Here is a 15,110-nt window from a genome sequence, read left to right on the forward strand (position 1 = left end):
TTTATACTCATTTGAATCAGAATGGAAGAATCTTCAGGAATGCACATTCATGCTTTGTTTCAAAAGTTGAACCTGAAGACGTCAAAGAGGCACTGCAATATGATGCTTGGGTTACAGCTATGCAAAAAGAACTATTACAAATCAATCATTTGGGTGGTTGACGTCTAGTGATTCTTTAATGACCCGTTCATATCAATTATAAACCATTCATATCAATTTATTTCATTGCGAGGTATTTGACCTCTATATGTTACATTTTACAAACATTGCATTCATTTTTAAAAGACAAACTTTCATCACATCGAAAATTGACGGCATGCATACCATTTCATAATATATCCAACTATAATTGACTTAACAATAATCTTGATGAACTCAATGACTCGAATGCAAAGTCTTTTTGAAATATGTCATGAATGACTCCAAGTAATATCTCTAAATGAGCAAATGCACAGCGGACGATTTCTTTCATACCTGAGAATAAACATGCTTTCAAGTGTCAACCAAAAGGTTGGTGAGTTCATAAGTTTATTGTAAACAATAAAATTCATCATTTTGATAGACCACAAGATTCAAATACAGTACACCTATCTCGTATACGAAATCATTTTTCATAATGCTTAGCAGAGTAGGTTTGTATCCTTTTCTCCCCCGTAGGTTGCCTCGTGATTTTTAAAATAATCGTGCACATCTCTCGTGCACAAAACTAATACACATAACCTGTGTATAAAAATCATTCTCTCGATACATAACATTCATTTCGATTTCATTGCTCAACATGGTAACCGACCTTAACATATAATGCGCATCAATAATATCCCCAAAACAGAACATCTCGTCTGTATCAATATATAAACTTCGAAGTACTAAACACCACGCCTACTAGCTCTTCCGTCTAGTGAACATTCTGGGTGGGGGTGTTAAACTCGGTAGCTACCTTTAGGATTCGCGTGAATTAGGGCCATACCCGATTCTAATTCTTAGGTTACCAAGCAATAATAATCAGGGGAAAATATTCACATCAATTGGTGGCAATTATCATGTCCACATAATTCAATAATAATCCACAGAACTTCTGTCTGCATAATAATTCATTCGAGGAATGTTTTGCTTGTGTCTATCTCGTGAAACATTTATAAAAGCATTTCATGTATTCTCAGTTCAAAATATATTTCAAAAGCATTTAATAAAGCAGTTGTAAAAATAGCGCATGTATTCTCAGTCCCAAAAATGTAAAGAGTAAAAGGGAATCAAATGAACTCACAATACGATATTTTGTAGTAAAAATATACATACGACTGAACTGAACAATGCAGGGTTGACCTCGGATTCACGAACCTATATCTTTTATATATATTAACACATATAATGGTAATCGAACAAATTTATATATTATTAGTGATATACTTATTATTTTTGTAAATTATGTATTTCATTAGTAATTTAATTAAATGTATTTATTTTATATTCTTTATATGAATAAAAAAATGTTAATATAGTTTAGTTAAGTATATTTATATATATGAATAATTTTTATTGTAGTAATGATAATAATATAGTAGTAATTATTGATAATATTAGTAATATGGTTTTCATAAAATAATAATGATACTAGTAATAATAAAAATGATAATAATATTAATAATGTTAAATAATAATATTAATGTTAAATAATGATAAAAATAATGATAATTCTAATAATAATAATGATACTTAATAATAATAATAATAATAATAGTTTTAATAATAATAATATTAATAATAATAATAATAATAATAATAATAATAATAATAATAATAATAATAATAATAATAATAATAATAATATAAATAATAATAATAATAATAAGAGTAATAAGTAAAATACCTCAAAGAAGTGGTCTTAAAAAAATGCCCAAGTTCGGGATTGAACCCGCGACCTCCCACTAACCCGATAATATATCCAAACCACTTCTCCATTTCTATTTTTCCTGATAATAACCATACTTAAATTTGTTTAACCTAATAACTATTCCTTCTTCTTCTTCTTCTTCTTCTTCTTTTTAATAGAAAAAAAATGCTAGAACTCAGGCTCGAACTCAAGACCCCTCATGTCACGACCCGAAAAATTTTGACTAATTTTAAACCAAACTCTCGATACAATTTAGTATTCTTGACACAATAAGCAAAGTCTGTAAGGTTGAGTTTCAAAAAGTTTGAACTGTTTCCTATATTCAATTGACCTTTGACTATTCTTGACGATTCACGAACAACTATTTGTAAATAGATACATATATATATGTGTGTGTATATAAATGTGTATATAAATACTACTTGAAAATATATAAAATAATATTTGTTTAAAAATATATAATATATATTTATGTGATAAAACTTGTTATTTAAAACTGATTATATATAGAGAGAGTAAATGGAAAATGAATGATTACGAGCTTAATTGGCAAACGTCGGTAACACTCGGTTTATGTTTTGTTAGTTTTAATATAGATATTGTACGTGTTCATGAAGGATTGAAATAAAAGTTGAACGGTAAATCGATTACGAGGATTTTAGATTTGTTAAAAATATTTTTACCTTTTAAAGTTTAAATATTAGTACTCCGTACATATAAATCGGAACAGAAAATAAATAATTTTCTAACCTTTTTGATCAGGTTTCAAACAGGTAATGAGTGAAATAATTTAATATGCTTAATCTAAAAATTTGGGATTTTTAGGAACACTTTTATACGACATCTGTTTAGCAATGGACACGAGATAATACCTGAGCTAAGTGTCGGTAACAATAATAGAAAACAAACGGTGGCTTTACTGTTTGATAAAGCATAATTATCTTCAATTATTATTGTTGTATTATATATTATATTCACCACTTGTTCTCTTACTTTGTGGAAAAACACGTTACACACATATTTTTTACATATACATATACCTATAGAAGACATGAGTTGATTATGGATCACCAAACACCCACAATCAATAATCAAACTAAACCCACTTCTATTCTTTCTTAATTATAACCACCACCTTCATTCTGTTGAACCACACCATAACCGGCTACCATTTTCACTACCTTGTTCAAACTAAAACTATCACCTTCCACCACCACCATACATACCCATAAACACAAAAACGTGTACCTGTTCCTATTTCCATTTACCATCTAACCACCTTAAACCACCCAACCATCGAAACACCCTACTGCTACTAGTCATCTTCTATTACACGCATTTTATTCGAGCTGCTGTTGTCCGATTATTATAACAGCCAAAAATCGACACCCTACATCATCACTTTAATTTAAGGTTACTATTCGAGGAACCATTAAACCATTTTTTTTTGTTTTCGCTACAATCTAGCTCAAACACCATCTTCATTAAAACACAAATACTATCACCACTTCAACAACACCACTCAAAACCATTTAAACATAATCATCATCGTTATTTTTGTTGCTTCCTTGTTCGACTTGTAGCAGCAAGTTTATTATTATTATTAATTTTTTTTACTATTCGATACTCACTAAAACAGACACAAAACCTTATGGGATTCCTATCTGTTATAAAGGCTAACGAATTACTTGGGCCACCAGTTCCTTATTCGAATTAAATTAAAACGAGGTTGGGATTTTATGGTTACTGTTCGTTTATTTCTGTGATACAACCAACACAGCGAGAAGGAGCTGCAAGGTTTTGTTTCTATGTCAATGAAAAAGCCAAGAATCAAACAACCAATATTTAAGCGTATCCACTATTGTTTCGAAATCTATTCTGCCCAAATGAACGGCCAATTAATTAATGGATTGGGTTGCTAAGTGGGCTTATTAATTGTTAAAAGATTAATCTAGTAGTTGGGCTAAGTGTTAGGCCATATTCATTGGTGTTGTTGGGCCACGATGACCTTGCAAAACCATCGGGTCTATCTGGTTTCTATTCGACACACAAAACAAACACATCATTTGTTGTTATGATTATGGTGATTAACGATGAATAAGTTTTGGGTTGCTTTTCTTTTTGAAGAAGATGATGAACATGTAAATAGGGTTACGATTTATGATGATGAACCGAAAACATTTAGGTTGTTATAGGGTTAGCGGGAGGTCGCGGGTTCAAACCCGGACTTGGGCATTTTCTTTTATGACTACATCCTTGAGGTAGTTTACCGATTTCTCATTTCTATTATTATTATTATTATTACTATTATTTTAATGTAAGTAGTATTATTTTTATTATAAATATTACTAAAAGTATCATTATTTTTAAATTTATCATTTTTGTTAAAATTAATATTTTTATTGAAATTTACATTTTTATTAAAAATTATCATTTTTATTATTAAAATTATCATTATTATTATTATTAGAATTATCATGATTTTTATCATGACTAGTATTATTTTTATTTTTATTATTATTATTAGTATTATTAATACATCTAATAAAGATTTTCTATATAAAATATATTTATGACATAAAACATAACTACATCAATATCAATATTACATATCATATTAAATAATATTTTAATGAATAATTACTAAATTAAAACTTAATATGATAAGTATTAGTTATATATATTGTATAGATTAAATATAAATTTATCTATATAACGTATAAAATAACAAGTATATAATTAATAATAATATATATAAACTTGTTCAATTATTATTTAGTGTTAATAGATATACAAATGATATAGGTTCGTGAATACGAGGCCAACCTTACACTTGTTCAATGATGTTATATGTATTTTTAATACGAAATACAGTATGGTGAGTTTCATTTGCTCCCTTTTTAATTGCTTTTGCAATATATATTTTTGGGCTGAGAATACATGCACTGCTTTTATAAATGTTTACGAAATAGACACAAGTACTTAAAAATATATTCTACGTTGAGTTGTACCACTGGCATACTTCCCTGTAGCTTGGTAACTACTATTTACATGTGGTATTGTAAACGCGAATCCTGTTGATAGATCTATCGGGCCTGACAACCCCAACCGGACTGGACGACCAGTATTCAACGGTTGCACAGTACTTCGTTTTGTAGACTACACTTGGTACAGTGTAGTGAGATTTCATAATAAAGGGAATATACGACGTTGATTAATAGTTAAGTATGGTTACCAAGTGCTCAACCACTTAGAATATCTTTATTAAAAGATTTACGATTATGAAATCTTGTGGTCTATTAACATATTGAAATGATTGTTATGATAAACCTATGAACTCACCAACCTTTTTGGTTGACACTTTTAAGCATGTTTATTCTCAAGTATGAAAGAAGTCTTCCGCTGTGCATTTGCTCATATTACTTGGAGTCATTCCTGCATATTTAGGATAGTACCTCGCAATGGGACCAAATGTTGATGACTTCGTCCAGGTGGATTAGGACAGGTCGTTTCAGATGGTATCAGAGCGGTGGTCTTAGCGAATCAGGTCTTGCATTAGTGTGTCTAACTGATAGTTGTTTAGATGCATTAGTGAGTCTGGACTTCGACTGTGTCTGAATGTCAAAAGTTTTGCTTATTATTTCGTGTCAAAAAATACCTGCTTATCATTCTTAGAGAATCACTTGCTTATCATTCTTAGTCTAGACACGTTTTACTACATTGACTACATGAATAGTGTATAGACAAAATTCATATCTTAACGTATCTGCTACTTCATATCTTAGCGTATCTGTTACTGTAACTTTGCCTGACATATTCCGTAGATTCCTCCATAACTTATGGGATTTTAGTATTATATATGCATATGTAAATTATGTTATGCAGGGTACTAATCTACATCTTATAATCTATTTCTTATCGAAAATCCTTCATCTGATTGTACGAGATGAATTCCTCAACCAGTTCGAGTCCCTCAAATTTCGATAGCTATTCTGATGACAGCTATTCTGACATGGATATTCACCTAAGCTCCGAAAGCGGTGTCACCAGAATGAATCAATCAATCAGCCATCTCCAATTCATCTGATGCATTTATAGTCGACTTAATCAATGAAGACGCGAAGAAGGTGATCCTTTCTACCAATCAAATTACCCTCTTGGCAGTGAACCTGAAGCAATTACCGACGAACCTGTTCGAGATACTATTTTCTCACTCATTTCCCGAATATCTCATTACGATTATATTATATCTAAAATTCTAAACCTCATTCATCCGCTCGTCCGAACCGACAATCACCCCGGAATAATAGAAGAAGTCAACAAACTTCGCGCTCGAAAAATAAATTTGGAGAATATGGTGCAAAATGTACCAGCTTTAGCAACATCATCGGCACCAACAGTACCATCAGTAACAGCACAAGTACCATCAACAATCCATGCCTCAACATCTCATTCTGTACCTCGAGTATAATCATTGTTCTACGTATCGTTCTACATCGATTATCTTCATTCTTCATGACGATTAAAGTAATCTCTAAATGTTTTAGAGATTATGTATTCTAGTTCTAACGGTAAGCCAAATGAGTTTAATATCATATTAACTCAATGAATCCATGATTACATCTGAAGAAAATATATATGTATATATGTTTTCATAAAGATTGTAATTAAAAAAAAAATTCTTTCGTACAAACTGTTAATGTTGAAAATATTTTAACGGGTAGGTAATACCCGAGGAATATTCAGATTTCACATTAATAAGTATACTGTACATTCTTCCAAATCTAATTCAATAGTCATTTACGATCCTATTTACAACCACCGATATACGTATCCGTTCACCACAGAATAACCATTTTCATTCAATTTCATATTTGGATTTTGATCTATCAGAATCCAACAAGTGGCATAATGAAGAAAACACTGGACAAAATAAAACTTGTTAGAAACAAACAAATTAACTACGAGAATAATGTTGTTAAGAATCCACGCTAACTGTTCCTAGCTAATTGTTCCTAGCTAACTGATTACATTTTATTTATCGCAATTTATTTATCGCAATTTACATTCTCGCAATTTTATTTATCGTCATTTAATTTCTGTTATTTACTTTACGCACTTTATTTATCATCATTTAATTTTTGTTATTTATTTTTACTCACTTTAAATATCGGGACACGTATACAAGGTTTTGACATATCATATCGACGCATCTATATATATTATTTGGAATAACCATAGACACTCTATATGCAGTAATGCGGGAGTTAGCTATACAGGGTTGAGGTTGATTCTACAATAATATATATAATTTGAGTTGTGATCGAGTCTGAGACATATACGGGTCACGAAACGTATTAATTAATTCAAATATTATATATTAAACTATATATGAATTATTGGACTGTTAACTGTGGACTATCGACTGTGGACTAATAATATTGGACAATTAAAATGAATTAAAATATTGATTATAACATATGAAACTAAGCATTTCTTCAAGTTTGCCACTTGATTTCATCTTAAACCTCATTTGTATCTTGACGATTGCATTCTGCGTTCAAACCTTTCATGATTCTTGAAAACACCTCGATCGAGAGAATGAACCAGCCGCACTTCATCTACGGAAGAAAAGATTGAGGCATATAGTTATGCACCCAAAAAACCCTCGGAAACTGAGTAAACGTTTAACACGTAGCTGTGCTAATTCCTTTAGTGTTATTATTACCCAAAATAATTTGGTAATCCCTTTTCAAAGTAGCAAATTATGTCACAGCTCCAGCAAGTCAACTTCGACTTTTCACTCAAAACAACCTTATTGTAACTTTGATAAATATGTGTGCTCTTTTATTGTTACCGGGGAACCTTTTATAATCCACCATATTACCATCAGCGTTTAATCATTTAAAAACACAATTCTCCTGAAACCACCTCGGTTTGATAACCGATGACCCAGATCCATTAACTTTGAAAATGCTGACGAAGGAGCATGTTGTAGATGGTCTTAATGGCCAAAAGTTGATGATAAAGAAGGAAGTGTTAGGAACGCTCGATAGAAAATTTGGTACTGAAAATTGGATTGAGCACACCATGAAGGAGACCAAGGATAAATACAAGGACTAAACCCTATATTCAAAGAGTCCAGATAATTCTGGATCCGATGAATTCTTTAACGAATATCTTGCTCCTACATATTCTAAATTCTTGCGGACAAATTTCTTCATCATCTTCTAATCTTAAATATTTCAAGATATTATCTTATCTTTCGTTATAAATATCTTCGATATTTCTGAAGATACCTTCATAAATATCTTTATCAGAAATTATCTATCTCCACGTGCTCTCTATGTTACATCATAAAAGAAACTGTTTTAGTTTCCATCCTTCTATAAAATTTGAGTTTAAATTATGAATGAATTCTGGAAAAGTGTTAAGAATTTGAGCATGAGTTAGTATAATATAATGACACTTGACCAACGTGATTATATTACAGTAAGTCATGCTAAATTTCTAATGGAACGTGATGATCGTTCACAGATCATACCCTCATCATGTGCCATGTTACATAACTCTTTCATTCTATTTAATTTCTAAGCATATCACGGAAATATTTCCTTAATATTTTTGTTCTTCTGTAATTCCAACAGTTGCTAATAAATTGTGCTATTTCATTTTCTTTCTGAATAGAAGATTTCCTTAAATTCATTGAATTTCGGAAATTTCACCATGACTATATCAAAAGTTAAATCTCTATCTCGATCTTTTGTGATAGCTCCACTCATATGCTTCAAGTAATCGAATTGTTTTATCCATATTACTCAATGATGATAAAACGCTATTTATCAATTCGTATTCGTCATGAAAATATTTGTATTGTTAGCCATGATGACCTCGATCAAATTTCGGGACGAAATTTCTTTAACGGGTAGGTACTGTCACGATCCGGAAAATTTCGACTAATTTTAAACCAAACTCTCGATACGATTTAGTATTCTTGACACAATAAGCAAAGTCTGTAAGGTTGAGTTTCAAAAAGTTTGAACTGTTTCCTATATTCAATTGACCTTTGACTATTCTCGACGATTCACGAACAACTATTTGTAAATAGATACATTTATATATGTGTGTGTATATAAATGTGTATATAAATACTACTTGAAAATATATAAAATAATATTTGTTTAAAAATATATAATATATATTTATGTGATAAAACTTGTTATTTAAAACTGATTATATATAGAGAGAGAGTAAATGGAAAATGAATGATTACGAGCTTAATTGGCAAACGTCGGTAACACTCGGTTAATGTTTTGTTAGTTTTAATATAGATATTGTACGTGTTTATGAAGGATTGAAATAAAAGTTGAACGGTAAATCGATTGCGAGGATTTTAGATTTGTTAAAAATATTTTTACCTTTTAAAGTTTAAATATTAGTACTCCGTACATATAAATCGGAACAGAAAATAAATAATTTTCTAACCTTTTTGATCAGGTTTCAAACAGGTAATGAGTGAAATAATTTAATATGCTTAATCTAAAAATTTGGGATTTTTAGGAACACTTTTATACGACAACTGTTTAGCAATGGACACGAGATAATACCCGAGCTAAGTGTCGGTAACAATAATAGAAAACAAACGGTGGCTTTACTGTTTCATAAAGCATAATTATCTTCAATTATTATTGTTGTATTATATATTATATTCACCACTTGTTCTCTTGCTTTGTGGAAAAACACGTTACACACATATTTTTTACATATACATATACCTATAGAAGACATGAGGTGATTATGGATCACCAAACACCCACAATCAATAATCAAACTAAACCCACTTCTATTCTTTCTTAATTATAACCACCACCTTCATTCTGTTGAACCATACCATAACCGGCTACCATTTTCACTACCTTGTTCAAACTAAAACTATCACCTTCCACCACCACCATACACACCCATAAACACAAAAACATGTACCTGTTCCTGTTTCCATTTACCATCTAACCACCTTAAACCACCCAACCATCGAAACACCCTACTGCTACTAGTCATCTTCTATTACACGCATTTTATTCGAGCTACTGTTGTCCGATTATTATAACAGCCAAAAACCGACACCCTACATCATCACTTTAACTTAAGGTTGCTATTCGAGGAACCATTAAACCGTTTTGTTTTTGTTTTCGATACCATCTAGCTCAAACACCATCTTCATTAAAACATAAACACTATCACCACTTCAACAACACCACTCAAAACCATTTACACATAATCATCATCGTTATTTTTGCTGCTTCCTTGTTTGACTTGTAGCAGCAAGTTTATTATTATTATTATTTTTTTACTATTCGATACTCACTAAAATAGACACAAAATCTTATGGGATTCCTATCTGTTATAAGGGCTAACGAATTACTTGGGCCACCAGTTCCTTATTCGAATTAAATTAAAACAAGGTTGGGATTTTACGGTTACTGTTCGTTTATTTCTGTGATACAACCAACACAGCGAGAAGGAGCTGCAAGGTTTTGTTTCTATGTCAATGAAAAAGCCAAGAATCAAAAAACCAATATTTAAACGTATCCACTATTGTTTCAAAATCTATTCTGCCCAAATGAACGGCCAATTAATTAATGGATTGGGTTGCTAAGTGGGCTTATTATTTGTTAAAAGATTAATCTAGTAGTTGGGCTAAGTGTTAGGCCATATTCATTGGTGTTGTTGGGCCACGATGACCTTGCAAAACCATCGGGTCTATCTGGTTTCTATTCGACACACAAAACAAACACATCATTTATTGTTATGATTATGGTGATTAACGATGAATAAGTTTTGGGTTGCTTTTCTTTTTGAAGAAGATGATGAACATGTAAATAGGGTTACGATTTATGATGATGAACCGAAAACATTTAGGTTGTTATAGGGTTAGCGGGAGGTCGCGGGTTCAAACCCGGACTTGGGCATTTTCTTTTATGACTACATCCTTGAGGTAGTTTACCGATTTCTCATTTCTATTATTATTATTATTATTATTATTACTATTATTTTAATGTAAGTAGTATTATTTTTATTATAAATATTACTAAAAGTATCATTATTTTTAAATTTATCATTTTTGTTAAAATTAATATTTTTATTGAAATTTACATTTTTATTAAAAATTATCATTTTTATTATTAAAATTATCATTATTATTATTATTATTATTAGAATTATCATGATTTTTATCATGACTAGTATTATTTTTATTTTTATTATTATTATTAGTATTATTAATACATCTAATAAAGATTTTCTATATAAAATATATTTATGACATAAAACATAACTACATCAATATCAATATTACATATCATATTAAATAATATTTTAATGAATAATTACTAAATTAAAACTTAATATGATAAGTATTAGTTATATATATTGTATAGATTAAATATAAATTTATCTATATAACGTATAAAATAACAAGTATATAATTAATAATAATATATATAAACTTGTTTGATTATTATTTAGTGTTAATAGATATACAAATGATATAGGTTCGTGAATACGAGGCCAACCTTACACTTGTTCAATGATGTTATATGTATTTTCAATACGAAATACAGTATGGTGAGTTTCATTTGCTCCCTTTTTAATTGCTTTTGCAATATATATTTTTGGGCTGAGAATACATGCACTGCTTTTATAAATGTTTACGAAATAGACACAAGTACTTAAAAATATATTCTACGTTGAGTTGTACCACTGGCATACTTCCCTGTAGCTTGGTAACTACTATTTACATGTGGTATTGTAAACGCGAATCCTGTTGATAGATCTATCGGGCCTGACAACCCCAACCGGACTGGAAGACCAGTATTCAACGGTTGCACAGTACTTCGTTTTGTAGACTACACTTGGTACAGTGTAGTGAGATTTCATAATAAAGGGAATATGCGACGTTGATTAATAGTTAAGTATGGTTACCAAGTGCTCAACCACTTAGAATATCTTTATTAAAAGATTTATGATTATGAAATCTTGTGGTCTATTAACATATTGAAATGATTGTTATGATAAGCCTATGAACTCACCAACCTTTTTGGTTGACACTTTTAAGCATGTTTATTCTCAGGTATGAAAGAAGTCTTCCGCTGTGCATTTGCTCATATTACTTGGAGTCATTCCTGCATATTTAGGATAGTACCTCGCAATGGGACCAAATGTTGATGACTTCGTCCAGGTGGATTAGGATGGGTCGTTTCACCTCACTAACCCAACAACCTCATAAACCATTCCAATATCCTTGCATATCTGCTTAAATAAAATTCAAACTAAATATGAACCGTATTTTTCTGTGATCTAATATCTTCTTCAACAACAACCCGGATCTATTATTCATCGTCTTCTTCAATTTTTTTGTCATCGTTTATTTTAACTTTGTGATTCACAGCTTCATCATTATAATCATATAACATAATTATAATCATCATCCTTTCTAACTTGATCAAAATCATCTCATTGTTATTTACTTAACATCAATATCTTCATCTTGTTACATCACTAATATCCGTTGCGTTCAAGATCTCAGAGTTAGTAGTGATATTGTTTAAATCTTTACAGCCCACTTAGGAACATGGCAACCCAAGTTACCTAAACTGTTACGGCCCATCAACAGCCCAACTATTTAATTGGATTTTGGCCCAAAATTTTACAATGTGGTGGCGTCACAAGTATCCCGTTAACATCATTAAAAAAATAAAACTTCTCATGCTCCGAAATCTCTACAGATTTAACAACACAGTCACAAGTTGCGTTCATGATGAGGTATCGGTCCTACCACGCACTATCATATGCAAAAGTCGTTTAATATTACCACCAAATGTTGCGGCTAACTCAAAAAGGAAAACGTGGCCCTATTAATCAATGAAATCTGTTTCTATTTTAATTTAAAAAAAATCATGGATTATTCACAAGAGTTTGTCAGCCATTGTAATAGAATAAAGTAGTATACTTCAAGTTAAATAGGTGGTTAGTGTTTATATATATGGTGGACGTACGGCTCAAAGGAGAATTTCCAACATTGGATCCCCATTAAATGATTATCATCAATTTATGTACGTTTAGTACTACTATCATGTGGGTGTCGTGATGGTTTGAGCAAAACCAGGAAGTAAACAATGAGGTGAGGTTCGAATAACAGTGGGTTGCAGTGGTGGTGATTACAGAAAAGAAAATCAGAAGAAAGGTATGAAAATATTTACTCATCTGCAGCCGTGATCTCTGTGGTGATTGGTGTTCGATGTGACTAGAAAAATAGAAAGAAACCTGAATTATAAAGTGGCGGTGGTGTGCCAATGGTGGTGGTAGAGGACATGGATCACAATGAAGAATAAGAGTATTTTCATGGGTGGTTCTTGGCTATTGTAAGTTCAAGAGAGAATAAAAAAAATAATAGAAGATAGAGAGAGAGAGAGAGAGAGAGAGATGGTTTCGATGGTGGGTGTCGACTATGGTGAGGGTTTGATGATAAAGTGGTCGTGATGGTGTTCTTGGTTCAAATCAAAACAGATGATAGATGTAAAGGTGGCGGTTGTAATGATATATGGTTAGAGATGGTAAATTGTAGTAGAGTGGTGTCATGGAGCTATGATGGTAGTTCAAAGTGTCTCCAGTTTGAAAGTGATTAGTTTAGTCGAGCATGTAAGGTATATATATATATATATATATATATATATATATATATATATATATATATATATATATATATATATATACATACATATCTCCGAATAAGATAGTTTTATATATATGAATCGAATGATGTTATGAACATCATTACCACCTCAAGTTTAGTAGGTAATATAAGTTTATATATAGATTTTATAATATCATATATCATATATTATTATTTCATATAATGTTAACAAGGAACTAGTACTAGTGTGGAGACAATGAAATGAAACAGATTCGTACGATTTAACTGTTATTGACAGCTAACAAATTCGATTGAAATTGTTTTGTAATGTTTAATTGAAGTCGTCAAAGAATCTTGAGCAGGGGAAGGAAGGACAGTCGAAATGTATCGCAGACAGGGTTCTTCAAATAAGAAGAAGAAAACAAGAAGAATAAGTCAGATTATGACAGGTATCAAATTCGTACATTTTTTTAATATTTATTTCTAACAGATTGTACGAATGATATGATATTGATTTTTGGTTTGTAATGAAGATGGAATCGACTTTGTTCAATTAGCAGACATGAATCAATCACGAGCAGTAGAAGAAGGAATAAAGCAGATATAAAAATATAAAGCTGAAGTTGATCTCTAACTAAATTGTATCTGTGGTTGAATTGGAGTCGACAGAAGGAATCAATCAAGAAGAGGAAAGGATAAAAAATAGAAAGTAGAAAGTGATGACTAACAGATTTGTACTACATTTGATATCAACAAGATTGAAGGTACGCACTACGCGGCTAAATATTATTGATAAAAATTAGAGAAATATAAGGGTTGAAAAAAATTAAACAGTTCAAAATTAACCTTCAGAGGTTATAGTCATTCATTAGAAGTGGCATATTAAGTTACTTCATGCACAACATATACTGCTATCATATAGGAAAATACTATCAAAGTTATCCAACAGAAAATCAAGTGACTGTAGTTAGTACGCAAATGAAGCCGCTGTGAACCAACAAAAAAAGACACACTAGTATTATAACAGGAAGCTCTAATGTGCCTAAAATACATAAACATTCATTTAGTCGCGTTGGGGAAAAAAGGCAAACAAAAATATTTGACACAATTGATAAAAAAAACTACGTATATTGGTGGCCTTTGTATTACTTTTATATGTAAGCAGGACCACGCCATACCTGCAATCAAACCATCAAATACATTTTTTTTAGTTTATACCTACTCATAGGAGATAAAATAGTTAAATATGGCTCAAATTAGTTGATATAAATAGGTATATATCGCAACTGAGCGATATATAAACATAACAATGAATAGGTATATATCGCAACTGACATAGTGAGGTGATCAGAAGTTACCCGTGCAAAGAGTCTGAAAGTTTTCTGAAAAAGACGTATTTGTCAATTATGTTTCAGAATAACGGACCTCAAAACGTACAAACATTTAACATATGACTGTTTCTAATACGATTAGATTATGTACCTGCTGTCTTTGGCACTATTTTCCCATAGAGGCCCATGAGTATTC

Source organism: Rutidosis leptorrhynchoides, chromosome 4 (assembly GCF_046630445.1).
Source record: "Rutidosis leptorrhynchoides isolate AG116_Rl617_1_P2 chromosome 4, CSIRO_AGI_Rlap_v1, whole genome shotgun sequence".
Classification (NCBI taxonomy): domain Eukaryota; kingdom Viridiplantae; phylum Streptophyta; class Magnoliopsida; order Asterales; family Asteraceae; genus Rutidosis; species Rutidosis leptorrhynchoides.